This window comes from Protopterus annectens, chromosome 1.part0 (assembly GCF_019279795.1).
Source record: "Protopterus annectens isolate FY-2018-M chromosome 1.part0, PAN1.0, whole genome shotgun sequence".
In the NCBI taxonomy this organism is placed as follows: domain Eukaryota; kingdom Metazoa; phylum Chordata; order Ceratodontiformes; family Protopteridae; genus Protopterus; species Protopterus annectens.
Window position 1 is genome coordinate 1,941,257,408 of NC_056725.1, and position 26,974 is coordinate 1,941,284,381.

Genomic DNA, 26,974 nt, shown 5'->3' on the forward strand with positions numbered 1-26,974 from the left:
TGGACTGAGAAGGCCTAGAAGAGACAGGAAAGGACCAATTCTTAGAAGGCCAATGCCTACTAAATCTGGGAGGTTGTACTTGCAGGAAATCTTAAACAGTTTGCATAGCTTTAGCTTTTTCCTCCATCTTTTTAAGTACTTCTTCTGCTTTGTTGCCAAACAGGCGGTCTTGGTTTAAGGGAGCATCCAGTAATTTAGCTTTAACATGATCTGGCAAATTTTGCTCATTAAGCCAAGCATGCCTTCTAAGAGCAGACCCAGTGACAGCAGCCCTGCAAGATGCTTCTAAAGAGTCAAAACCACATTGCAAAGTATGTTTACCAACATGTTCAGCAGAATGCATTAAATCTTGTAATTCTTTCTTTTCAGCACAGATAGTAATCAGCATAATTTTCTGTTTAAGTAGTCCAATAATATGCTGTTGATACTTTAACATATGAAACTGGCAGTTTAAGGCCCTAATGGCCAAAGTAGCAGAAGTGTATACCTTCTTACCCCATCTGTCCAAGGCCCTGGACTCTCTATCAGAGGGGGTTGGGTTTTTGGCAGTAGTAGCCATAATGCCTTTAGGTCCCTGTGAAATGGTCACTGGGTCCGCAGTTGGATTCGTGAAGAAGAACTTGTGAGATTCAGGTACTCTGTAATACCTGTCAGGTTTCCTGGGAGCAGGAGGTAAAGTGTCTGGGGCCAGGCTAGATTCCAGGAAAGCATCATCTAGAATGTCCAGGACAGGAGAGATAGCTAAAGGCTTGTGTTGAGGTAGGCATAAGAATTCCCTAAGCCTCTTTTTGTAGTCGGAGTAATCCTGGCTTTCCCAGCGGAAATGCTCCCTAAGAGTGTGCAAAGTTTCACCAAAAGAAAAATCTTCTGGAGGGGAAGCAGAGGGTATGGAGTCCTCTGCATCAGAATCCTCATAGGTAGATAAGGGCATATCCTGGTAATCAGAAGAAACAGAAATTTCAGAATCCTGATCAGAAGAATCAGAAGGAAAATCAGTTCTAGGTCTCTTAGAGGATGAAGGCTGGCTTCCCCTAATTAAAGTAATAAGGTCTTCAGCCATTCTTATCATTTGTTTTTTAGGCATATGGGCCTGACCATGCAGTTTGGACGTTGGTTTTCTAGGAGTGGGTTGAGTTTTAGGCCTTGAAGAAGAAGATGGCGTTGGTTTGAAATGCAAGTCAGAAGGCCTGAATGTACCCTGCACAGCGGCTCCGGACCCATCCAAGGTAGACACATCTGCAGGTTCCATAGTCGAAGAAGCATCTGAATGGGTCTCAGTACAGGCCTGTGAATCTGAAGTAGTGGATATCAGGGGATGTGAAAACGCCTCACTGAGTACCGGCAAACTGGCGACTAGCTTAACGGAAGTGTCATCGGCAGCTTTGGACCTATGCTATCTGTCTCTGTCTTTATCTTTATGTTTTTTTGGAATGTTGGTAGTCGGATGGCTTATCAAAGCCATTTCTGGATAATTAAACCAAGTACCGAAACAGTTTGATGCAAAAATGAACCAATGACGAATAGTTTGAGGATTGAATAAGGCACAAAACCGACAGTGAGGGACGTCGTGGTCTGGGCCTAGGCAAGGAATGCTGTACAAATGAAAATCTTTATGATGTATTTGCTTTTCTCAGATAATACAATTTTTAACTTTAATTGACATCGGTTTAGAGCAAGAAAAAGGATCCCCAACGGGGTACTTAGCTTTTTTGAAGACTTCGGTTCTGAAACTCGAAAATGAAAATTTCAGGAGTCGGCCAACTGGCACTTGCGAACTGCTCCTGCTTTGGGCACCGCACAGCAAGAAAGACTGATGCAATGGTGTCGGCTGCATGCTTTTTACCCCTGATGACCTGATGTCATGGAAGAAGAGACAGCATCCGATGCAGGACCCAAGACTTTGACATTCAGGCCAGCTGAGGGCTACCTGCAGGTAGATAACCCAAATGTAATGACTGCAACAGTGAAACACGAAGAACATCAGTAATTCTTTAGATCAGTCAGGAAAATATAGTGAAATTAATTAAGTATTTTCTGTATCTGTGTGAATCTTTCCATCAGGATTATTTTTAATATTTCCTGTGATTCAGACTCTGGTGTTTATTGTAAATAGATATTTAGTATTTTCTTTTTTATTATTTATTATTAAATATATTTAAACTTTTCATTGTGGCTGGTCTTTTAGAGAATATTTTAAACTTTGAGAGTGCTTATATTTATTTGGTGACACTGTGTCTGCTCCTGAAAGTCTTGCTGCATTGGTCAAAAACTACTATTTGTATTAGCATTAATTTTACTCAGTATAAAGTACAGTTTTGTACCTACCATAAATGTAGATGTCCGATAGGTATGCATCTGCAGTCATAACATATGGGTTGTCTTGCCTCAGGCAGCCCTCGGTCGGCCCGATTCCAAAGTCTGGGTCTGGCCTCGGCTGATGTCGCACTTCACCCGACGTCATAGCTCCTGGGGTATAAAGGCATCAGCCGACGCCATTTTCCTCAGTGTTTCTTGCCCCAGATGCCAAGTGCCCTCTAGGAAGGCTAAATTTGGATAAATGTTGAAAATTCCAAACAGTAGCAAACAAAAAATATATCTATATATATATATATATATATATATATACATACAAACAAATACACCATAATAGATTCCCCCAGCTAGCTGAAAGAGGGGTAAGCACCCTAGGAATACCACAGAGGGGAAGGAGGGTGGGTAATCCTGACTGCAGATGCATACCTATCGGACATCTACATTTATGGTAGGTACAAAACTGTACTATGTCCTTCAAGGATGCATCTGCATTCATAACATATGGGTAGAATACCATAGCCAAACTGGGGGAGGAGGCACTAAGATAAAGATGGTGTAGTTAAGATCCCTTGTAAAACTGCAGTTGCAAAGCCTGCTTGGGATCTGGAGTATAAAGGAAGATTGTAATGCTTGGCAAATGTATGCACGGAGCTCCAAGTAGCAGCTTCTAAAATGTCTTTGGTAGCCACTCCTCGTAGGAAAGCTGTAGTGGTGGCTGTAGCCCTTGTGGAGTGAGGCCTGATATTTTCAGGAGTTGCCTTTCCATGAAAAGAGTAACAGAATCAAATGCAATTTCCTATCCATTTTGAAATTGTCTGTTTGGAAATTGCTTTTCCTTGCATTCCTGTTGCATATGCTACCAGAAGCTGGTCAGTTTTTCTGCTGGTCTTAGTTCTGTCCAGATAGTAGCGCAGTTGTCTATGTACATCCAAGGTGTGTAGTAGCTTTTCCCCCCTGTTCTGTGGGTTAGGGAAGAACGTAGGTAAATGAATAGCTTGGTTCAAGGATACCCTGGATACCACCTTTGGCATGAAAGTAGGATTGGTTCTCAGAGACACTCTATCCTGGTGAAAGATAAGGAAAGGCTGTACTGCCATTAGTGCCTGTAACTCGGATACCCTTCTTGCTGAAGTGATTGCTAGAAGGAAGGCAGTTTTCCAAGATAAGAACTGTAAGTCTGCTGATGCAGCTGGTTCAAAAGTGGAAGTGTTAATTTTTCCAGCACAAAATTGAGATCCCATGCAGGCAGAGGTGGTTTCCTTGGAGGTTTTACATTTTTGATCCCTCTTAGAAATTGTCTGAGGAGAGGTTGAGAGAAGATAGGAGGATCCATGTTGTACTCTGCTGAAATTGCTGAAGCATGAATCTTAATGGAAGAATAGGACAGGCCGTTGTGGAACAGTTCTGCTAAGTATTCTAGGATGTGTGCTAGGTTTGCAAGCGTGACATCTGTTCCCTTTGATGCGCTCCAAATGAGGAATCTCTTCCATTTGGCTGAGTATGTTTTCCTTGTGGAGGGTCTGCGAGCCTCCAGGATAATGTCCTTGACCCTCTGAGATAAAACAGGTTGGTTTTGTTTTATGCAATTTTCCAGGCAATTAGCTGCAGCGTTTTCAAGTTTGGATGCAGGGTCTTGTAGTTGTTCTGTGTTAGAAGTAAAGGCCATAGAGGTAGAGGCCATGGGTTCGTCCGAGACATGCTTCTCAGTAGCGGGTACCAATGTTGCCTTGGCCAGTCTGGAGCTATCAGAATTACCTTTGGCTGTTCCTCCCTGATCTTCAGTAGAACTTTGTACATCAATGGGAGAGGTGGAAAGGCATAAACTGTCAGGGCCCTCCAGCTGAAAGAAAGGGAGTCCACCCTCCAGGCTTGTGGGTGGTATTCTCTTGAGCAGAATTTCTTCAGTTGGTGGTTGAGTGGGGAGGCGAACAGGTCTATTTCTGGCATTCCCCATTTCTTTGTTATGGTTTTGAAGATATCTGGATGTAGCATCCATTCGTGAGCATCCGTGGTAGTTCTGCTTAATTTGTCTGCTAGTGAATTCTCTTTTCCTGGTACGAATCTGGCCTGCAGTTGAATGTTGAGATTCAGGCCTAGGTTCCACAGTTCCATTGCCATCCGGCATAAAGGGTAGGAATGTGTGCCTCCCTGTTTGTTGATGTACCACATGACTGTGGTATTGTCCGTCCTTATCAGCAGGTGTCCTTGCTGGAGGAATGATTTGAATGCCTCTATTGCATGCTTCACTGCCAGCATCTCCTTTAGATTTATGTGTAGATTCAGCTGGTCTTGGGACCATAGGCCTTGGATACACTTGTCTTCCATGTGTGCGCCCCAGCCTAGGTCTGAGGCGTCCGTGGTGATGGTCTCTTTGGTTGTGGTTTGTGGAAAGGCAACCCTCTGTTGGTCTGGCAGGCCTGAGCCCACCACAGGAATTCCTTTTTCAGGCATGGAATGATTGGTATCATGGTTTCTAGACTGTGTCTGTGTTGAGACCATACATTTCTTAGGTACCATTGTAATTTTCTCATATGCAGTCTGGCATGTGGGATCAAGATTATGCAGGATGCCATGTAACCCAAGGCCTGCAGGACTTTCCTTGCAGTAAGCTGAGTTTGTCTTGTCAATGCCGTGAAGTAGACTGGAAGTTGTTTTTGTTTTTCCTCTGTGAGAAAAGCCATCTGAGTTATTGTGTCCAGTTCTGCACCCAAAAATGTTATCCTTTGGGATAGCACTAGTCTTGACTTCTGTATGTTGACTGTGTATCCCAAGGCTTGCAGCAGTTGTATGACATAGGCCAAATCCTTTATTATTTTTGTCTTGTTGTCCGCTTGTATTAGGCAGTCGTCCAGGTATGGGTAGATTTGAATTCCCTGAAGCCTGCAATGTGCAATTACTGATGCCAGGCATTTCGTGAATACTCTGGGCGCAGTAGATAAGCCAAAGGGCAATGCTGAGAATTGATAATGCTCTGATCCTGCAAGAAATCTGAGGTGTCTTCTGCAATCTGGTTGTATAGGGACATGCAGGTATGCCTCCTTGAGATCTAGAGTCACCAGCCAAGACTCCTTGCCCAACATGGGAAGAAGTTGCTGTAGGGTCAGCATCTTGAATTTTGGTACAATGAGATATGTGTTCAGTGCGGACAAGTCGAGAATAGGCTTCCATTGAGTTTCTTTTCTTGGTACAAGGAATAGTCTGGAGTAAAATCCTTGGCCTTGTTCCATAGATGGTACCTTTTCTATTGCTCTCATCCTTAGCAAGTTGATGACTTGTTTTAGAGCCTCCGACTTCTGGCTTGGTGGAAGGTTTGGCATTCCTCTCTTTTTTGGTAAAGTGTGGAAGTGAAACCTGTAGCCTTTGTCTATTGTTTGCAAAGTCCATTTGTCTCCTGTAATGCAATGCCAGTTTTTTGAAAATAAAGCTAACTTTCCGCCCAAGGGTGCTTCCAATTGTTCCCTGGTAGGCGGAATCAGAGCCAAGTCATTGTGTCTGTCCTGTGGAAGTGGTTGCAGTCGCAGCTGTGGAGGCACTCCTCTGGTTGTCAGGTTGCCACTGACTACCCCTGTAGGCACCCCTTGATTGACCTCTGCCTCTTGGGCGTCTATTTCTGCCTCTCTGTGCTCTGGAGGTGTCTGGAAAGGACCAATTATTTGAAGGCCAATTTCTACTGAACCTCGGAGGTTGGACCTGCAGAAAATCCTTGACTGTTTGCACAGATTTTGCTTTTTCTTCCACTTTCTTTAGTACCTCCTGTGCAGGGGAGCCAAATAAACTTTGTTTCTCCATAGGGGCATCTAGGAGTTTTGACTTAACATGGTCTGGCAAGGATTGCTCTTTTAGCCAGGCATGCCTTCGAATCACTGCTCCAGTCATAGCTGATCTAAATGAAGCCTCCAGTGCATCATAGCCACATTTTAAAAAAAATGATTACTGACCTGCTGAGAATTGTGTACCAACTCCTGAAGGGACTTACGGTCTAAAGGTTCAGGAGAGGAAAGCTTTTTATTCAGCTGATCTAACAAAAATTCCTGGTACTGTATCATGTGAAATTGACAGTTTAAAGCCCTGGCAGAAAGAGTAGCAGAAGTATAAACTTTTTTACCCCATCTCTCTAATGCTCTTGATTCTCTTTCAGAGGGTAGGGAGTTTTTGGCAGAGGCAGCTGCAACACCCTTGGGGCCCTGAGAAATGGTTTCTGGGTCTGCTGCGTGGGCCTTGTACAAGTGGAAGTGAGAGTCCGGGACCCTGTAATATCTGTCAGGTTTAGCAGGGGTCGGGGGAAGAGAATCAGGGGCTGAACTGGCATCATTGTATGCATCATCAACAACTGATAGTACAGGTGGTATGGCTAAAGGCCTATGCTGTGGTAAGTGTAAAAAAGTCCTTAGCCTTTTCCTAGAATCAGAAAAATCCTGACCCTGCCATTGGAAATGTTCCCTCATTGAATGTAGAGTTTCTCCAAATGAAAATTCTTCTGGGGAGGAGGCAGAAGGAATGGAGTCTTCTGCATCCGAATCCTCATAAGGTGAGTATGGTCCTTCCTGATGGTCTGATAAATCTGATCCATCCGAGGAATAGTCAGAGGAAAGAGGTTCAGGAGGTTCAGTCCTAGGCCTTTTTTCAGGAGGGGGTTGTGAGGCCCTGTCTGGGTGAGGTTGGGATCCCCTGATCAAAGAAATAAGGTCCTCAGCAAGGCTGAGAATCTGAGAACTTGAGGAAGGCCTGTGAGGGGGAGCTTCTGTAGGTAAGGCCTTGGAAAGTTTAGCTGCTTTAGCCCTGGAGAAGGCCTTAATGGACATAGAAGCAGGGGGTCTAGCTGCCCCACGTGCAGGAGTAGAAATGTCCAACGGAATGGTGTCGGACAATTCTTGTGTGCCTGCTTCTTTGGTAGGAATTTCTGTAGCCGACTCAGCTGGGGCCTCTGAGGCCTCGGTCGTCGGAGGCATGCTTACGGCCGAAGGAAGAACCGAGGATTCGGTTTCAGCCGAAACCGAGACACTCACGGTAGGCCTAACCGTGGTTTCAGCCGAAACCGCGGGCCGCGAGTGTCGGTCCTTTTCCTTGCATTTTTTAGCTAAATGAGTAGTCGGAGTCTCCGACAGCATTTTATATGCAAAAGCGGGACCAAAAAACTCTTCTGCAAACTCCGACCGACGTCTAAGTGTCCGTCGGTTGAAGGAGGCACAGGCTAAACAAGCTGATACGTCATGGTCTGGGCCTAAGCAAGGAAGGCAGTAAGAGTGGAAATCCTTATGAGGTATTTGTTTCCCACAAGTTAAACAATTATTTTCTTTTTCTGACATCAGCTGAGGCAAGAAAGAGTCCCCAACGGGGTACTTAGCTTTTAGAAGTCTTCGGTAGCTGAAATCTCTGGATCTGACCGACTGGCACTTGCGAACAGCTTCTGCTTCGGGCACTGCGCGGCAAGAAAGACTGAGGAAAATGGCGTCGGCTGATGCCTTTATACCCCAGGAGCTATGACGTCGGGTGAAGTGCGACATCAGCCGAGGCCAGACCCAGACTTTGGAATCGGGCCGACCGAGGGCTGCCTGAGGCAGGACAACCCATATGTTATGACTGCAGCTGCATCCTTGAAGGACATCTGGATACCCTTGTAAGAGCCTTAGAGTAGCTGGCTTTGGATTGTTCCGGTGGCAGTATCTACCTTATAGTCTGGGCAGAGGAGGCATAGCTGGTAAATATGTGCCAGCCGTTCCCAAGTGTGTATGTGAATGTGTGAAAATCAAATCTCAAAGTGTGTGTATGTCAGCTACTTGGAGCATGGACACAGACCACTGGTTTCACAGAGAGGCTAGGGGAGGACTTGGCTTGGAACTCTCAGCTGAGAACTCAACTCTACAGCTGTGTCAGTGGGGAGTCTTATTTAGGGCCTGGAAAGAGTGAGAGAGAGAGAGAGAGAGAGAGAGACAGACAGACAGGGAAACCCAGCCCCAGGAATGAGCGTCTTCCTTGTGTGCTCTTAAGGGAAATTGTGCTTGGTGCAGAGAGCTGCATTTGGAAATACTGTGCATCTATTTTTTGTTTCTAGTGAATGTCCCTCATCAATGTCAGTGGTGAGTATTGAGGATTGAGGATCCCCGATTACTGGCCCAGAGAAAGGATGTCACAATGACTATAATGTATGTAATAATGTTGTTTTATAAATGACTATTACGTTTTGTGTGATTTTGTCCTTCCCTGTCAGTGTTGGGACAGACGGAGTAAAACCTATGAGAGATGTGTGACCCCCAAAAAATTAAAAATTACCCTTAGCTTTCTTTATGGTATAATGCTGTCAACAGCCAGACCAGCCTGGCACATCAACGTCAGAATTATTGTTCACTCTTAAAATAAGTGAAGTGCATTGTTACCTTAAGGTAGCTAAAGCTCAGCAGTCTCTCTCTGTCTCTTCAGTAGGTGAATGCCAAACGTTATGACTCACCAGATTAGTGCAATAACCCCAACCATCGAAGCCACAAATGCTTGGGACAGAACAATGAAATTCTTAACCTGAATACAGAAATAAATATACTCTTGCAGAGAAATGTAGGATAACATGTTTGCTTAACATGATGACATAAGGAAAACGCTAACATCTTGCTGACTCCACCACTTAACTGAAAATAACCATAACAGTTCTACTTCTAACTTTCTAACTTAACACAATTTAGTAGTTGTAAATGATGAACAGACAGAATTTATAAACATCAGCTTCGCAACTCAGAGCACCAGGATGTTTGTTTTCTTATTTGCTGCATCTCTTCTTATTTGCAGTCCATGTAATGACTTTCTTCACTGCTCCATGGCTTGCTATAATTCCATCAAACATATGAATAGGAAAGGAAAGACTGAAATAACTCTTAAGATGACTTTCAAAAGAAAGATTTACTTTACACGACGAAATGCCAGAGGGCTGTCTTGGAATGATTTAACATTAGGAAGTATACAATTAGCACAATCCTTTTAGACAAATCACCTCTTTCTGCAATATGAAGAAATACTGACCCTGTACTTCCTTTTTTTCTGGGTCATAATTTTAAATCCAAACAATTTCTCCAAAAGTAAAGCTGTTTATATAAACGCAGTTTGAAGCCAAAATAAGATAACATAGCTTCTGACATGATACAGCAATAAAAGGAGCATAGAGCTTTGCTAATGTGTGTGTGTGTTTGTGTGTGTAACAGTATAATTCTACAAAACTCTGCTTCACTTCTACAGAAAAAAATATCTGCTCTGTGCAGCTTGTTAAATTGCACATCTTTTGCTGCATCATCACAAAAAATCATGTTTTGAAAAGGATATCACACTCTCGTTCTGCCATTTTTTTTTTCTAAAAAAAGCCCCTATGCTCAGGGGTATGAATGTATCCTACATCAGTGCACAATGACACTTTACATTTCACAGTTATAGAACATGCCTAACCTTTGATCTCACCAGCTTTTCCCTCAACAACTGAGTGAGCATAGTTCTTGCAAATGAAGAAACAACAAAACAGTTGTTGTTTAGCCCATTTACAAGTATATATAAATACATATTGGTTCAACATATAGCTTCAACCGCATCATCTGGAAATAGGGCACATCTAAACACTGATGGACTATGGAAGGGTATTTGCGACCTGCTTAGGAGGGTCCACTCAAAGGTCCATTGATATGTAAGAAAATGTGTTATGTCTAACATGACAAGTCCATTCATAAGTTAAAAAAGTTATATCTGTCACAAGGAACTCTTTACAGTAGCTGTGGGTCTCCAGCTGGATTGAATCCCATGCAGTAATTTCCCACCAAAGGGACAGTAAGCCACAGGGCTAGTCAAAAGGAAATCTCAAAAAGACTAGGTCTTGCAGTGCCAAATTATCCAAGGTGGCCTGACTCCTGGACTCACAGTCAAAGCAATAATGCTTGATAATGACGTGAACCAGGAACCAGGTGGCTGTAGCACAAACATTTATAATGTAGACATTTTGAAGCAATCAGTTAAGAAAGCCGTGCCCCTAAAAGAATGGTCGTTAGCAGCAGCAGCAGCATTCTGTCTGATGGCAAAAGATAACTCAGAGAAACACTTTACAGGCTTCTGTTTGGCAACTGGTAACATTTCTTTGCCCAAAGCAAAGGAAAAGAAAGGTTTCTGTCTTCTTAAAATCATTCACACTTTTGGCAGAACATGAGTTTGCAATGCATGTCCAGGGTATAAAGGTTTCATTCTCTACTCGTTTCTGGCCATGCATTATAAAACAGGGTGTTGAATAGACTGCTTTAAAGGGCAAACATGGTACAGCTTTCAGAAGGAACTTTGGGACAGTAGTAAGGCATACCTGATCCTTGTAAAAGAATGTCCATGATCTCGTGAGCAGTGCTGATGGCTACCAATGGCTACCAGGAAATGCACTTTCCAAGAACCAAACTTCAAAGCTGCTGAGCCAATGGAATTGAACTGGGGAAGGAAATTTTCCTAATTATAAAATTCTCACTTCAAGGAGGATTTTTTTTTCAACAGTGGTGAAAAATGTTAAAGTAAGTAACTGTTTGGGTCTACTTCACCCTGTCGAAGGCCGACAATATCGAAGCTGAGAACGTAAAATCACTGAAAAACTTCCAAAAATAACGAATGGCAAGCAATAAAAAATAATCCGTTTATTGTATTTAACTAAAGCGCTTTTCGTACATAGCATGTATGAACTTCATCAGAAAGGGGAACAGAGAATTAAAGTGCTATATAAATACCGAAAGCTCAAAGTCAGCTGATACATCAATTAAGATACTAAACTCATTAAAGACATATTGCGGAATCAAGAGCTTACTATATAACAAAGTTTAAACACTGTAATAAGATATTAAATGCAGCACAAATATACCAAAACATATTAGTGTAATCCACTTGTAAAAACAATTTATAATAAAAATAACTACATAAGTATATTGCAAATATAAAACGGCAACAGAATTTGTAAGTCGTGAATTACTTATAAACAATATAAACTAAGATCTAAATGTGTAGGAATAAATAAATGAATTAATAAATTAATAAATTAATAACAGTACTACCATATAACATTAATCCTATAGAATTCCTATCTACTAAGGCTTTTAAGTTTTAATAAGGCCATTATAGAACACATGTGATTTAAACCTGGCCAATTATATGAATACAGTCTAATCTGCCAAAGTAATTCTAACTTCTCTAATTCAATTTCTATAGGGCCACCCCTAATATTGGGTATTAATTGATCTAACACCCAAAATTTAAAAGTATGTGCGGGGTATTCTGAAACATGCAGTTTTACCTACATAATAACATGGGCAAAACTGGCATGTGGCTAAGTAAATGACCATTTTGAAATTACAATTATTTCTATACTTACTTTTTTATATCAAAATTATTAATAGTAATAGAATTACTCACTAAAATGAATTTACAATAAGGACAGGAACCACAGCTGTGCATTCCTTTATTAGTAACCTTATGCTTGGTGTTATTAATGCCCTCCAGTAATTGCTTGAAATTTCTGTCTCTTCTTAATGTAAATCTTGGTGCTTTACCTACTTTATCTACTAATTCCTTGTTTTCTCTTATAATGTTCCAATTCTTGGATACAATTCCCTTTATAAAATAAAAATCAAAATTAAAAGTTAAAATCAAGCTATATTCAAAGGGAGACATTATTCTTTTCTCCTTACCATTAGTTATTAGATTTGCTGTATAACAAAGGGAATTCTCTAATCCATTAATTGATGTCTCCGAAATTTGTATTTCACTAAGTCCTTTAACAATTGGTTTATAAATACCTCTATGTCTCTTATCATAGATTTTATCTAGTATATTATCTAGGAATCCCGTTGGGTATGCTCTTCTAAGGAACATGTCCTTTAAGTTCCTACATTCCTCATAAAAGTCATCATCTCTTTTAATCATCCGTGCAGCCCTTACTAACTGTCCTTTCACCATGGACTTTTTTTGAAACATAGGGTGAGCACTGGAAAAATGTAGGAAGGTATTAGAATAGGATGGTTTTCTATATATCTTAGTTTCATATTTTTTATCTTGACTTGATTTTAATTAAGAGCACATCCAAATAGGCAATCTGTTTTTCCTCAAAATTGATGTAAAATGAAGGAAATCAGTACTAGTGTTAAAATATTTAACAAGATCTTCTGCCATATTAAGGTCTCCTTTCAATAGAATAAATATGTCATCTAAATATCGGGTATAATAAGTAATTTGGGAATTGATGTGCTCATTACCAAACACGAAATTCTTTTCCCAATAGCTCATAACCAAATTAGCGAAGCTTGACCCACAGGGTGAGCCCATAGCCACTCCGCTCTTTTGGTGAAAGAAATTATTATTGAAGGTGATATAATTGTGTGTTAGGACTATATTCAATAGTTCTTCAACTAGAAATAGTTCCGATAGAGATGCACCTTTATCTTTTAGAGTCAAAATTACCCATTCAATACCCAGATCTTGTGGTATAGAGGTATAGAGGTCTTTCACATCAACTGTGAGTAGATTAAACTGTTCATTAAAATCAATATCATTGATTTTCTGTAAAAAGGACCAGGAATCTTTACATATACATGATTCAAGATTTACATATAAGTATTCCATCAACTACTTTCGCACAAGCATATGTTGCACTATTCCTACCATTAACTATGGGCCTGAAAGGTGGGTTAATCAGGTCCTTGTGAATTTTTGGCGCACCGAAAATAATTGGAGCTATGGGGGAAGGCATAATTAAATAGTTATATAAATCTATATCTATCCTCTGTTCAATAAATAGGTTGTTTACATAAATTTTAATTCTGTTAATAGTCTGATTATATTCATTCAAAGAAGCTTGTGCATAGGACTCAGATGACAACATTAATTCAATTTTATTTTCATAGTCTATCTGGTCCATGAAGACCAGACCACCACCCTTATCTGGCTTCATAATACGCACTCTAGCCTCTTTCAAATATTGTATCCATTTAAGTTAGTCATCTGTAAGATTATTACTACCACCATTATTTCTTCTTATATGCTGCATATATCTAAAATCAAGCTCACATATCTTTTCAAATGTGTGCAATGAATTATGTAATGGTGGATTATAAGTGCTGGTAATTTTATACTGGTTCCCATTCATTCTATCAGCATCCAATAATAGGAATGCCAGATTAAGTTTCCGCACATACACTTTCAAATCTACAATACAGTTTGTAATATCCAAATTCTTCATAGGTGTAAAGGTGAGGCCCTTCGCCAAAAGGTTAGCCAAATCCACAGGAACAAAAACAGAGGAATAATTATAAATGGAAAAGTCACCCTCAGAGTTCTTAATAATCAGAGGAAGTGATTCTGGAACCCCAAGTTCTATTTCCATTTGTTGTATTTCTTCTTCTGGTTCCACTTGCCATATGTTCTCCCCCTCGGAAAACCCTGTTGTTTAGATCTTCCTTGACTGTTATTAGTTTGGGAATTAGCTTTAAATTGATTTTGTAAACGTTCACTTCTCCGAGGTCTCTCTTCATTAATAACAACAGTATCACTGCCGTTACTAGAGTTATTAGTGAGGGGTACTTCCTGCAGATTATCCATAGTCTGCCCATCAGAATTGGTACAGCTTTGTATATTGGGCAATTGGGAAGGAGTTACAACTTCCCCTTCCCTACTATACTTAAACATGTTCCATTGTTGTGCAGGAGGTGGACATGGATAAGCTATACCTTGTTCATACTGTTGGCGATCTCTTTGTAGTTTTTTACACTTAATTGATCTTGCTTTATTAATAAATGAATCAATAGTTTGGAAAATATGTTAATACTCAAATTTGTATCTGAAAGAAATCAGGGTGTGTCCTAATTTGAGTATCCAATAAATTGATATTGTCTCTTAGATCATTATTCATTAAAGTGTAATTCACTTTCATAATTTCTAATAATTCCAGACCTTGCTTATTAAATAATTTAATCAGGTCTAAATGGAATTGGGAATTAGGAATTAGTCCAGTTGGATATTGCCATGTCCTGAGACCCTTCGGCACTAGTTGTAATCTTAAACATTCATTAAAATAGTTTATTTCCAAAGATAGTTTTTTATATTTTAACATAATGTGATCAATGGAATTCAACAACATAGCTATATTTGACTCTTCCCTAGCCGGACTCACCGAACCTGCTGTAGGATTCAGTTGATTCCAACCTGTAGTCGTATTCAGCCATTCATTCAGGTTGGGTAGTCCAATAAACCCTGGGTTAGAGCTTCCCGTTGTTGCCCGTAGCTATAGGTTGACCAGTTGTTCCGTTAGACATGGCATTAAAAGTGTTAGTGCCATACAGTTGCTCTTGCCTATGTAATCCACTCACATTCCCCGAAGCCACTTCAGAAAACAAATGTTGTCCTTGGCCACATGGAATAGAGTCAGAGAGAGTGGATGGAATACTAGAATCAAAAACAGTTAGTGGAACGCCATCAGAATTATTGGCGCCAAAATTTGAATTTGCCGGTGTTTCACTATTACCAGCCATACCAGAATGCTGCCGCTGTTGTTGTTATAAATGCGGACCGGAGAGTTGATCCACTTTCTCGGTCAGCTTCTCTACTTGTTGTGCCAAAGTTTGCACCAAACATAAAAGATTATTGTTGCTGCACATATCTCCTACTGTTCCACCAGCTTGGGACCTCGTAGGTAACGGAGATAAATCCACAGAATTATCTAAAGCATAAATATGTATAATAAATATCGAAGCTGATATTGTCGCACCAAAATGTCGAAAGCGAAATTCATTGCGCGTGTAAACGGAAATCTCCATAAGGGGAGATTTCCATTTACTGCAATGTAGTGCAATCTCAGAGATGGTATATTTAAGTAGGGGGTGCAGAGGGGCTTGCCTCCCTGCATAGAGCAATTTGTGTTGTGTTTGGGTGTTTATTTATTTATTTTGTGTGTGTGTTCGATGGTTTCGACATTTTCTTGTCAATTATTACGCTGTCGACAGTTTAAGTTTTCAAAAGCATAATATAAACGCAACTGTTTAAATAGTGGCTAGTGTACACAGTCCTGTCCTCCGTAAGGCATGAAGTGTTGAAGCAAATGACATATGCACCCTGACTGTTGAGTAACTGTGGTCCAAATAATGCAGTTGCACAAAACCGGTCAGTAGCACTGGCATGGGGAGGCATAGGATACCTGTCTCAACAAATTAAGTATTATATTGAGTGAAAAGGTTCCTACACATTTCATTTACCTCTGTCAGTCTAGAAAGGAGATCTGGCAGGCTCACATAGGCTACAGCAACAGTTAGACCCTGAGATGGAGACAACTGTCAGGTTACAAGACTGTCATCATTACTGTATTGCCTTTTCCAGGACAGAACCAAAAAATGGTCCATGTTCTACCCTGGTTAACAAATGAAAATGAAACAGTAACTTCTTTGCCTTGTACCAAAAGAGCTTCTTTTGGTTTGCACCAGAAGGGCTTCCTCTACAGCCACGGATGTAAGAGTCTTAAACCACATCATTCTCAGCCAACAAGGAACAAAATAACACAAGTTTTAATCTCCTTACCTAAATATCTTAATCAGTTCTGTTATCAGGAGAATCATGGAAAGGAAGTGGGGAAACTCCTCTAGCAAAGAATGAAAAATATGCTTACTGTTCATTCCCCTTGCCCTGCCAAAAGTTATAGAAGGGAAAGCACTGTTTTCTCCAAGGGGAAACCTAATTAGACTCTAGAATTTATGTGTCTGGAAAATTTCAACAATGTGCCTCTCAAACCCTGATCTCTAGGGCAAAAATGAAAAGTAGCTCATAGAGTCTGCCAGTATGTTCACTATATCTGGAATATGAAATGCTTAGTGATGCTCCCATATATGTCCCAGTTTCAAGCATTCATCACCTCTCTGCACCATGGGTACAAGTAGATGTCCCCATGCTTCTCTATGTTCCATATAATAGAATGCCGGACTGAATTAGCTGGAGCTCTGAAAGCATCTTTCCTCTCTAGTGCGTTCATGGCTAGAAAGAATGGTGGATGGGACACCTTCTATTAACAAAGACACTCTGCCACTGGACAATGAGATGCAAAGAGAAGCTTTCCACCCTACCAGCAAAATATATCCATCATCAGGTCCTGAGACATCTTCTTTAGCTGGAAAGGAACAACCAGCTTTAATTTTGTGGAGACTGGCCACCAGCAGCCTGGTAACAGGAGTCCGACATAAACAGAAAATCTAAGAGTGTGATTCATTCTGCAACCACTGACACCTCAAACATTTCTATGAAAAACCTGTATTATCAAGCATGTACACTGTGGTGGCCATAATGCTTGGAAGATGCAGGCAGGTCCCACCATTACTCCATACCTGCTCTCAACCAGGTTACCCAGATCATAGCATCCTGTTGCACCACTGTGGGCTGTGTGACTGATAAGGAGGGTATGAACTCCACATCAATGAAGATAATTCTCTGAGACTAGATCAGAAAGAAATTCTCCCAGTTTATGGTCATCCACAAAGACTAGCAGTGCCCAATCCTGGAACAACAGGATGAGGACAATAGCAGCCATTCATCCAAATTGGAGAACACGTGGAACCCCTTCGCCTTCAAAACCTCTGCCATCCTGGCTAGTACTGTGGTGGAAACTTGAGTACAGAAAAAAGTCCAAATAGCCTCACTTTGTACTAAAAATAGTGTCTACCCAAACTAAAGCAAAGGAATCCCCCATGGAATCCACAGACACTAATGTGACAAAAGGTGTTCATCTCCAGTACATCATTCAAATACCTTGAAGCTTCAAAGCATGGCCACCCGGAGAGTCACCATCTCTGGAACTTGATGTAGTGGAGGTGTACACTGATGAGACTGAAGTCCAGGATGGCATGGAAGCCTTCTATTCCCTTCAGAACCCAAAAAGCAGGAGTAAAATCATGTCCTCATTCTAATAGCCTCGCATCAGGTTTTGTGCCCACTGAATGGCGCACAGCAATAGTTATCCCACAGCACAAAGGGGGAGCCACCACTGATCCCAGGAACTATCGCCCTATTAGCCTGACGAGCCTGGTCTGCAAGGCCATGGAACGTATCATCATGGAACTCATAAACAAAGACATTGATAACCTCCAAACTCTGGATCCCACCCAGTTCGGGTTTGTGAAATGCAGAACATGCCTCCTGAAACTGATCAACTTCTTTGAGGCAGTCACCAAAGCCGTAGATGAGGGTAAGGTGGTTCACACAGCCTATCTTGACCTCACCAAGGCTTTCAACACCATCCCCCATTCTGGAATTATAGCTAAACTCACTAAACTAGGTATAAATCCCTACGTCACAAGATGGGTTGCCAAATGGCTCACTGACAGAACCCACACTGTAAAAGTTGCAGTCTCCAAATCCGACCTCAAACCAGTGACAAGTGGAGTACCACAGGATTCTGTCCTGGAACCTCTCCTGTTTGGTATCTACTTCTCTGAAGTACAGGCTAACACAGAAGGCCTCTGGCTAATGAAGTTCGCAAACGACTGCAAGCTAAGAGCCATAGTCAAGTTCCCAAATGATGTGGAAATCCTACAGAAGGGCCTCGCTGAGACAAATACCTGGTGTCAGAGCCATGGCCTCAAGCTCAATGCCAAAAACTGCAGTGTCATCCCCTTTGGTAAAAACTCTGTACCCATGAACTACCACATAGGCAGCAATCTACTTAACACTGAATGTGTGATAAGAGACTTTGGGACCCAGGTGGACAGTAGTCGCTCCTTTGATAGTCACATCGCCACAGTAGTCAGGAAGTCCTTCTAAGTCGCACACCTCATCATGAAAGGGTTCTCATCCAGGAAAAAAGAGGTCATTGTTCCCCTCTATTCGACACTCATTAGACCCATTATAGAGTACAACGCCCCTTTTGGAATGTACCTCACAAGACATCTGCAGCAGCTGGAAAGGCCACAGAAGTACCTCACAAAGAGGATTACTGGCCTCAAACAAATGCCCTACACTGACCATCTCAAAAAACTCCAACTTTACTCCGTAGCATACCGCCTACTCTGAGGTGATCTCTGCCTAACATATAAAGCTATGTAAAACCCAGAGCTGTTGGACATGTTACACCTAAAGAAATCCCAATCCCTCCGAGCTACACACTCTAGGGGCCTAAACCTTGTCACCACAATAAACAGGACATGCTGGAGGGATAGATTCCTGTCCCAGAGACTTCCCATGCTCTGGAGCAGGCTACCCATCTATGTTAAGCAAAGTTCTTCATTAGCACTCTTCAAGAAACATCTTGATGAGTGGATGGGAAATAAGAAATACACCCCGGGGATCACTTCTGTGTCTCTGCTCGACAGTGGCACAGGAAAATAACTTTCTTGGGTGGTGTAAGCCAGTGAATCTTGTTGGCTAGGCTTACGTAGGCCCTTGGGCCGATAGCCTAGTACCTACCTATGAACCTATAAAGAGCAGACAGCATCTTGAGCTTCTTTGGTTTCTTTAAGGAGAACTTACTGGGTTAGACCGATGAGCTCTATGCCATACTTAGTTACACCCCTCCAAGCTAGCTGCAGGTTCGGAGATTAATTCCAAATAGATCTAAGCAAAAAGTGGACTGCACTGCTGGGATGTTAGATTTATGCCCCTGGGTGATTTAGCTAACATCACAAGGGATACGACCTTTAAATGGTTCAGTCCATGACAAGGTGGCCCAGAGAAAAGAGGTGGGTACTGTAGTGGGTGCACAAAGGCCCTCCATAGTTGAGACAGCCTGCTTTCTTTTTAGGTCATTCACAAGATCCTGTCAGGAAAACCTTTTTTTAGAAACAGGAATCCACAATGGGCTGTCTAACCTCTTTATTCAATCTGCACAGCTACATGCCTCAATCTGCTGCCAGAGTCACTCCATCTGCACAGTCAAAATTACACTGTGCTGCATAGCAGCTGTATGTCCAAGTCATGGAAAGAGTTTTCACCACCTCCTCCTACAGCTCAGGGTCATGAAGGACTGAAAGTTTTCCTAGAATCTGATCCAGTAAGCAGAACTGGAATCTGAATATGACAGACAAACATATGAGGATCTGAGTTCCATCTTGACAGATGGCAGTAATTTCTTGCCCTGGTAATCAGTGGCTAGAAACTCTCTGTCAAATTGCAAAGTAGGAACATGCTGTAGTCTCAAAGAGTCCTGTGACAGGCAAAACAGATCATATATGATGCCATTCTGGGATACCTGGTCAGGATATAATCCAGTCAGCTGGGAGCTTACAAAGGACATCCACCTTCCTGAAAGCTGATGGAGCAGAATCTGAGGACTTGGCTACATGGATGGCATCTCTAATGATGGTAACCACAGGTGCAATGACCTATGCCCCCCCCCCCCATTTTTCTCCAACAGATACTCATTTTATCATTTCTGGAAGGAAGAAATGGGAATTACAAGTCAGGCCAATGTAAACCTCATGAGCCTAATGGTCTTCTATTGGAAACCTGTATGAGAGGAACTATTGTTGCCTTAAATATTACTAGGATACTAGCCTCTGGGTTCCTTCTCAAAGAAAGCAGAAGAGGAGATGACTCAATTCCACCATATATAAAGACTGAGTGTTGTCATGTGTAAATGACACATTTGGATAGCACATGAAACAGGTGTTAGATGATGGTGAGCTGACAATCAGTAACATTACAATCAATGGTGATGCAGGCACATGAGACTCTTGCAAAATGCCCAGTGTTGACTTCAGGTGACCATTTGCAAGGGTGTACTCATTGACCATTGAGGGCAAGTCCCACCACACTTCAGGTGTCTGAAGTCTAAGGACTGATCCACATACATGGCATAACAGGATATGGGGGATACTCCTTGGCTTAGCCATTGTTTCCTGCTAGAGTTGTGGAACAGGAGGGTTTTGGGAGAAGAGTCCTTGGTCCTGCATGCTATCATTGAGCTACAGACAGGTGAGTTGAGTGACCATTCCCTGGGACTCAAATATCCCCAGTGTGCAATGAACAACTAACTGAAGAATGAGATGTGCCGGTACCCAGAGACACAACTTCCCTCTTAAGGTTGGATACTGGGGCCATTCCTCTTCTGGGCCCCTTTTCATCTAATGAAGTAGAATCTGGTCCTGAATTACGTCCCTCTTTAGTTGAAGGTTAGAACTTGACAAGAGATAAACATAACCTGCTTCCTAAATGGCCTTACCTCTAGGACAGTGTAACCCATACCGGCACTATATTCCTTTTACCTCCTGCTAGGATATTTGCAAAGGCCTAGAGCTTTATGAAGGACTCTTCTAGTGATTCCCATGGGCATGTTCAACCACTGCCATTCATTGGATAACAACATAGAAGCTTCTCGCTCCTAAATCTATAGGTCTCCAGAATGATTCAATTACTAGGCTTTAGTGTAAAAGCCAACACATGCAGAAATATTTCCATGAAGAACATTTGAGACTGCCATCTAGGCTGTGCAACTGCCAGACAAGAAAGTCTGTGCTCAAAGACTTGCATCTCCATGTTAGCATTGCATGTGATGTCATATCACTTTCAGAAGCTGTGTGTGCACCCCTCTGAACACAGGACCTTCTGCGATAACAATGCTGAACTGGAGAGAAAGGGAGGAAGTTAGTCTTGACCACAACATTTTCACCCCTAATAGTGAAGTCGCAAAGAAATATATGCTGCTTTAGCACAGCTTATGCTATCAAATGCATACGTAAATGTGAAAACTGCAGATGTGTTTACATATACAAGCAGTCTTAAAGAGACTTGCTTTATGGATAATAAAAATTACTAAAATGTTTCGCATAAAAGGCTTGGTCAAAACTTCTATGTATAATAATAAGCAGTCTATTACCACTTCAATTAATGGACACATTATTAATTTTCAAAGACTTTCTCTAACACTGGTCCAGTGATTCAGTGCTTACTTACCTGTCTCATTAGGTGTTATTCAAACACTAATTTTTTTAAAATAAACTATTTTGTCAACATTAACTGACTCCTTGCTGAACATGAATTGACCCTCATCTAAACTCATCTGTTCTGAAAAATGTGTTTTGCACTCCCAACTTGCGTTACAGTCATTTATTCTAAAACTAATATCAAACCACCCACCACTCACCACCACCACTTCCTACACTTCCAACCCAATCTGCAAACATTTAAGTATTCGCATCACTATTCTAAATATGTTACCTCATATTTGAACACACATTATAAATACATAACTGAAGTCTCCTGTTTATTCCACTTTCCCTGTACCTTTTAAAGTTACAAATCCAGGTTTGTTTATACAACTACTTTTAAGTTCTGAAAGAAATGAACTCAAGTCTCATAGCTTCCATGAACTGATATCCAAGTTTTATTAATTTAATATTACTATTTGTGCAATTGCTTACTTTTTATAAGAACTGTGCATTTGGTCTACTACACAGACTAATATATATATATTTAATTGACTCTGGTCTATGCTGTGCTGCAAAGACTCCTCAGGCAGTTCACTCTCCTGTTTAATTAATAACCTAACCTTAGTTGCCCGCACAATATCCATTTCAGCCTTCCTTAAGCCAGTTCTTACAATGCATAACAGTGCAACAATTTCACTGAGGTAGCAAGCACTACTGACAACATGATGACATAGTGTAAGAGATTATCCAGGTGAACTACCACTAAGTTGCAGACAAAAACATTTCTATAAATGAAACAAGATTCACTGTATGAGACTGAAAAACTATGATTTACAGTAGCATTTAGATCCCCCAAGACAATGGTTCAGGTCCAAGCTTAGAATATGCATGAGTAGGTGGGTGTATGTGAATGAACAAGGACACACACTAGTAGAAGATCTCAAAGTCGGGTCTTCACATTTCCAACAGCTGGTGCATCCGTCACATATTGAAAAAAAGCATTAGAGGTTGCTTGCCAAAATATGCAAGCTACAGCTCTCCTCAACTTTTCCTTCATATCTTTAATTTCAGTTTCCCAAATAATAAATGTAACTTTTCTGATAGTATGCACACATGCAGAATTTGTCTATAACAGTGAGAAATTTTAACAAGCGGAAGGCCTTTTTAACAATGTTATATTTTGTTCTCCATAATTTGCATCTTGTTCTATTCTGTAGTAGACCAGAGTACTTTATTGGCATATCTATCAGCACATTATTTCCTTGACTTGCCATGTACATAAAATATCTCCAGACAGACCCACTCCTTCCTACTGAATGCATGTTAGTCAATTCAAAACTGAGGGGTGTGGTGTTGCAGATTAATATGTTAATTAACTGCAGTGCAACAGATACTGCAAGATTGCAAACTTTAAGGGTTAAGGAATTTTTCCCTTACTTCTATTACTGTCCAGTTTAGAAGTTAGTAAATATTACACATGCATCACACACACACACACATATATATATATATATATATATATATATATGTGTGTGTGTGTGTGTGTACCACACACAGACACACATGCATACATATAAATACACACACACACACACATACGTGAAGCATGCGGGAACATAGCCCTCCAAGTGGGGGTTGCAGGGGTCTTGTCAGTTCTGTCTGCCACTGTCCTTTAGTTTGAACTGACGAAAAGGCACTGAATTACAAAACTGGTTGAGTGCTTTTGCACCTTAGTTAATTCTGCCATTGCCCATTAGTTTGAACTGATGAAAAGGCACTCAAAGTTGTGCTGACAATCATTACACACTCTTCCTGACATACTACTTGTTTGCATCTCTAGTGCACAGTATGCTATTTACTATTATTATTGTTACCGCTGTTTATGTTATGTTTTCATGTGATGTATACCTTAGAAGTATGAGCTTTCAGAGTTGCACTTAGATGAGTGCACCATGACATTTTTGTTTACAAAAATATACATCTTAGATTTTCTACTTTTAGGTATTGTACAGCTTAGATATACTGCATACCTATGGATCTTTTCAATGAACTCATAATGATTCTTCAAACAAATTTGTCTGCATTACAGAATGTTAAAAAAGACGATCACCAAAAGCTAGTTTCAGTGAATAACAAAATAAACTTTTTTTTAAGGGGGAAGGGCAAGTTCTCCTGCACCCTCCATTTGCAGGGAGGGATCCCCACTCCCCAACTTATATATACCAAATCACCGGTCACATAACAATGAAGAAAAGCACAAAAATTAATGCTCACAAAAAGTGGCTTTCATCGACATTTCCAGTCCTGAATTGCCCATGCGTGGCTTTCCTCCTAAGAAATGGGTCTTGGTTCAGCTGGATTAACCTATGTGTAACAATATAATTTTCACTGCCATTAGACAAGGGCTGCTATACTTCTGGTTAAAAGCACACTCCAGAAGGAACAAACTCTTCAAGCACAGTTCCAACAACATTAACTGCTGATCGATGTTTTCCAACAAAAATCACTAGCAGTATGGTTTATAAGTACTCTCCAGCTGTGATTCTGTTCTCCATTTTTTGTGCTTGTACAACTGTGAAGTTGGTACATATAAGTTGGGAGGGGGGTTGTTCCCCAAACTAGAGGGCTGTCCCCTACAAAACATTCTGACAGTTAATTTTCCATTGTGTTGATTTCATCCAAGTTGTTTTCAGGGAGTCGCTTCCAGGGAATTGTTACTCAAAGCAGAAGTCGACAAGAAAGAGAAGCAGCAGTGTTGTTTGCAAGACAGACATGTCAGCTAATTCTCACGAGAAAGGAATCAGATTAAAGTTATCCTTCACTGAAAAAGTGGAAACTGCACAGGACTTCACAGAAACAAAATATGATGATCTAATGTGTGAAGGTAATACCATGGTCCGTAAAGACACGTTATTTTCAGACTGTAGCAACAGCATTATGCCTGACAGCAGTTGAACCCTTTAAAGGCAGTTAAATGCTTAAGCTGCACCACATGTAGTATATGTAAAACAATAAGAATTTATGACCCACATACGATTCTAAAAGTATGAGATCAAAGACTGCATGCAATGTCACATTCAAAGCATGACTTATTTAAAAATGACTTTAATAGCCTAGTCACAAATTAAAAACATGAAATGAAAGACCTCAGTACGTGCAGATCTGAAAGCTGAAATTACTTGCTTGAGTAGGATGGTATATAGAGGGAAAAACAGGGCACATATCAGAACAATTCATAACTTTACAGCAACATTCTGTCTGCCCATCTTATAAAATGTGCAAGTCCCATTTTCAAACTGATTCATTCTGGGCATATTAAGTAAAGCTAATGTTCAATATTTATGAAAAGCTTATTTACAGTACAAGCACACTTGTATCCTGCATAACATAAGCAATGACTGACTGTGAACAACAGACACGATGCTTCATGAATCACTATTATCAATCCTACTTCATCCATATGGGTCTCATTACAAGAAATACACATCTCACAGCAAAGTACAGTTTTGTACCTACCATAAATGTAGATGTTCGAGTGTATACACTGCTGCAGTCATTATACCTGTGTTATCCTGCCGTCAGGCGGTTCCCCAGTCGGCCTGAGTTCCAAAGTCTTGGTCCGGCTTTGGTTGCTGTCGCTTCCTGTCTGACATCAGTGCGACAGGGGTATATAAGATGCAGCTGACGCCATTTTCTTCAGTTTTTCTTGCCCCAGATGTCAGGTGCCCCCAAATAGGTAGGCAATTCAAATTGCTAATAAAACATACATAAGAAAAGCAAACAACAACTTTCAGTTACCAGCAAATACTCCCCATAGGTAGTAAAGGGTAGAAGACATAGGTACGTACTAGCAAGTAAGAGGGGAAGGAGGGAGAGTAACCTGGACTGCAGCAGTGTATACACTCGAACATCTACATTTATGGTAGGTACAAAACTGTACTATGTTCATCATGTTACACTGCTGCTGTCATTACACTTGGGTAGAATCCCAAAGCTGAGGTAGGGTGGCTGGTTCTATAAGGTATTATGGGTGGCTATAAGACCCTGCAGCACTGCAGTGGCGAAGCCAGCTCTGGATTTAGAATATAGAGGCAGATGGTAATGCTTGGTGAAGGTATGTACAGAACTCCAAGTTGCTGCTTCCAAAATATCCTTGGTAGGTACTCCTCTGAGGTAGGCAGTTGAAGTGGCTGTTGCCCTGGTGGAGTGAGATCTAATGCTGCTAGGTACAGGTTTCCCATGGTGTGTATAGCAGAAATGTATACAATGTCCTATCCATTTTGAAATAGTCTGTTTTGAAATGGCTTTTCCCTGTGCTCCTGCAGCATATGCTACCAATAATTGCTCAGATTTTCTGAAAGCTTTGGTTTTGTCCAAGTAGAAGCGTAACTGCCTGTGAATGTCCAAAGAATGCAGTAGTCTCTCCCCTTTATTCTGAGGTTTTGGATAAAAGGTTGGCAAGTGAATAGTTTAGTGTAGAGCCGCACTGGATACCACCTTTGGCATAAACGTAGGGTTAGTTCTTAAAGACACCCTGTCCTAGTGGAAAATGAGGAAAGGTTCTACTGCCATTAGTGCCTGTAATTCTGAAACTCTTCGTGCTGATGTTATTGCCAGGAGCACAGCAGTTTTCCAAGAGATATATTTTAATTCTGCTGTGTTAGGTGGCTCAAAAGGAGGTAAAGTTAATTTTTCCAAAACAAACTTGAGGTCCCAAGTTGGAGTAGGTGCTCTACGGGGCGGTCTTATGTTTTTAGCCCCCCTGAGGTACTGTCTTAGCAAAGGATTAGAGAAAATTGGTGGATCCGTGTTGTAATGAGCAGAGATGGCAGAGCCGTGGATCTTGATGGATGAGAAGGAGAGGCCTTTGTCCAGCATCTCAGTTAAATATTGTAGTATCTGAGGAATTTTGGGACAAGAGGGTCAAGGCTGTGAGCTTAGTTCCAGGCACAGAATCTCTTCCATTTATCCGAATAGACTTTCCTGGTACTAGGCCTTCTGGCCTCCAGAATGACATCTATAACAGCTTTGGAGAGAGGCATTGCTTGCTTGACTAAGGAATCTTCCATGCAGCTAGGTTTAAGGTCTTTAGCTGGCTGTGTAGTATCTGATTGTTGTGCCGAGTCAGCAGATGTGGGATTTGAGGCAAAATCCAGGGTGGTCCTTGTGCTAAGTTCTTTAAGATTGGGTACCAGTGCTGGCGTGGCCAGTCTGGTGCAATCAGGATCATCTTTGGCTCTTCTTGCCTGGCTTTTATGAGTACCTTTGGCAGGACAGGTAGTGGTGGGAAAGCGTATACTTGTAGGTTTTTCCAGCTGAGTGAGAGGGCATCCACTTTCCATGCTTGTGGATGGTAACTCCTTGTGCAGAATTAATGTAGCTGGCAGTTCATTGTTCATTGGGGATGCAAACAGATCTATGTCCGGGCTCCACCATTTCTGTGTTATCATTCTGAATATTTGTGGATTCAATTTCCATTTGTGGGGATCCATGATGTTTCTGCTTAAGTCGTCTGCCAGTGTGTTTTTCTCTCCTGGCAGGAATTGTGCTTGCAGATGAACTTGATAGTTTATAGCTGTGTTCCACAAGGTCATGGCTTGTCTGCATAGGGGGTAGGAGTGAGTGCCCCCTTGCTTGTTTATGTACCACATTAACTGTGGTGTTGTCTGTCTTTAGTAGTAGTTGTCTTGGATGCAGCAGGTCCTCGAAAGCTATAAAAGCATTTTGTACAGCTAGCATCTCTTTTTGATTGATGTGAAGATGCCTTTGTTCTGCGG

The 26,974-nt window shown here is 41.2% G+C and overlaps 1 protein-coding gene across 2 annotated transcripts in view; it reads right to left on the reverse strand.

Annotated features, from left to right (window-relative positions):
• Positions 1 to 26,974, reverse strand: part of PXDN (peroxidasin) — a 2,220,827-nt gene that overhangs the window by 1,528,389 nt on the left and 665,464 nt on the right. The gene's annotated exons all lie outside the window — the stretch shown is intronic.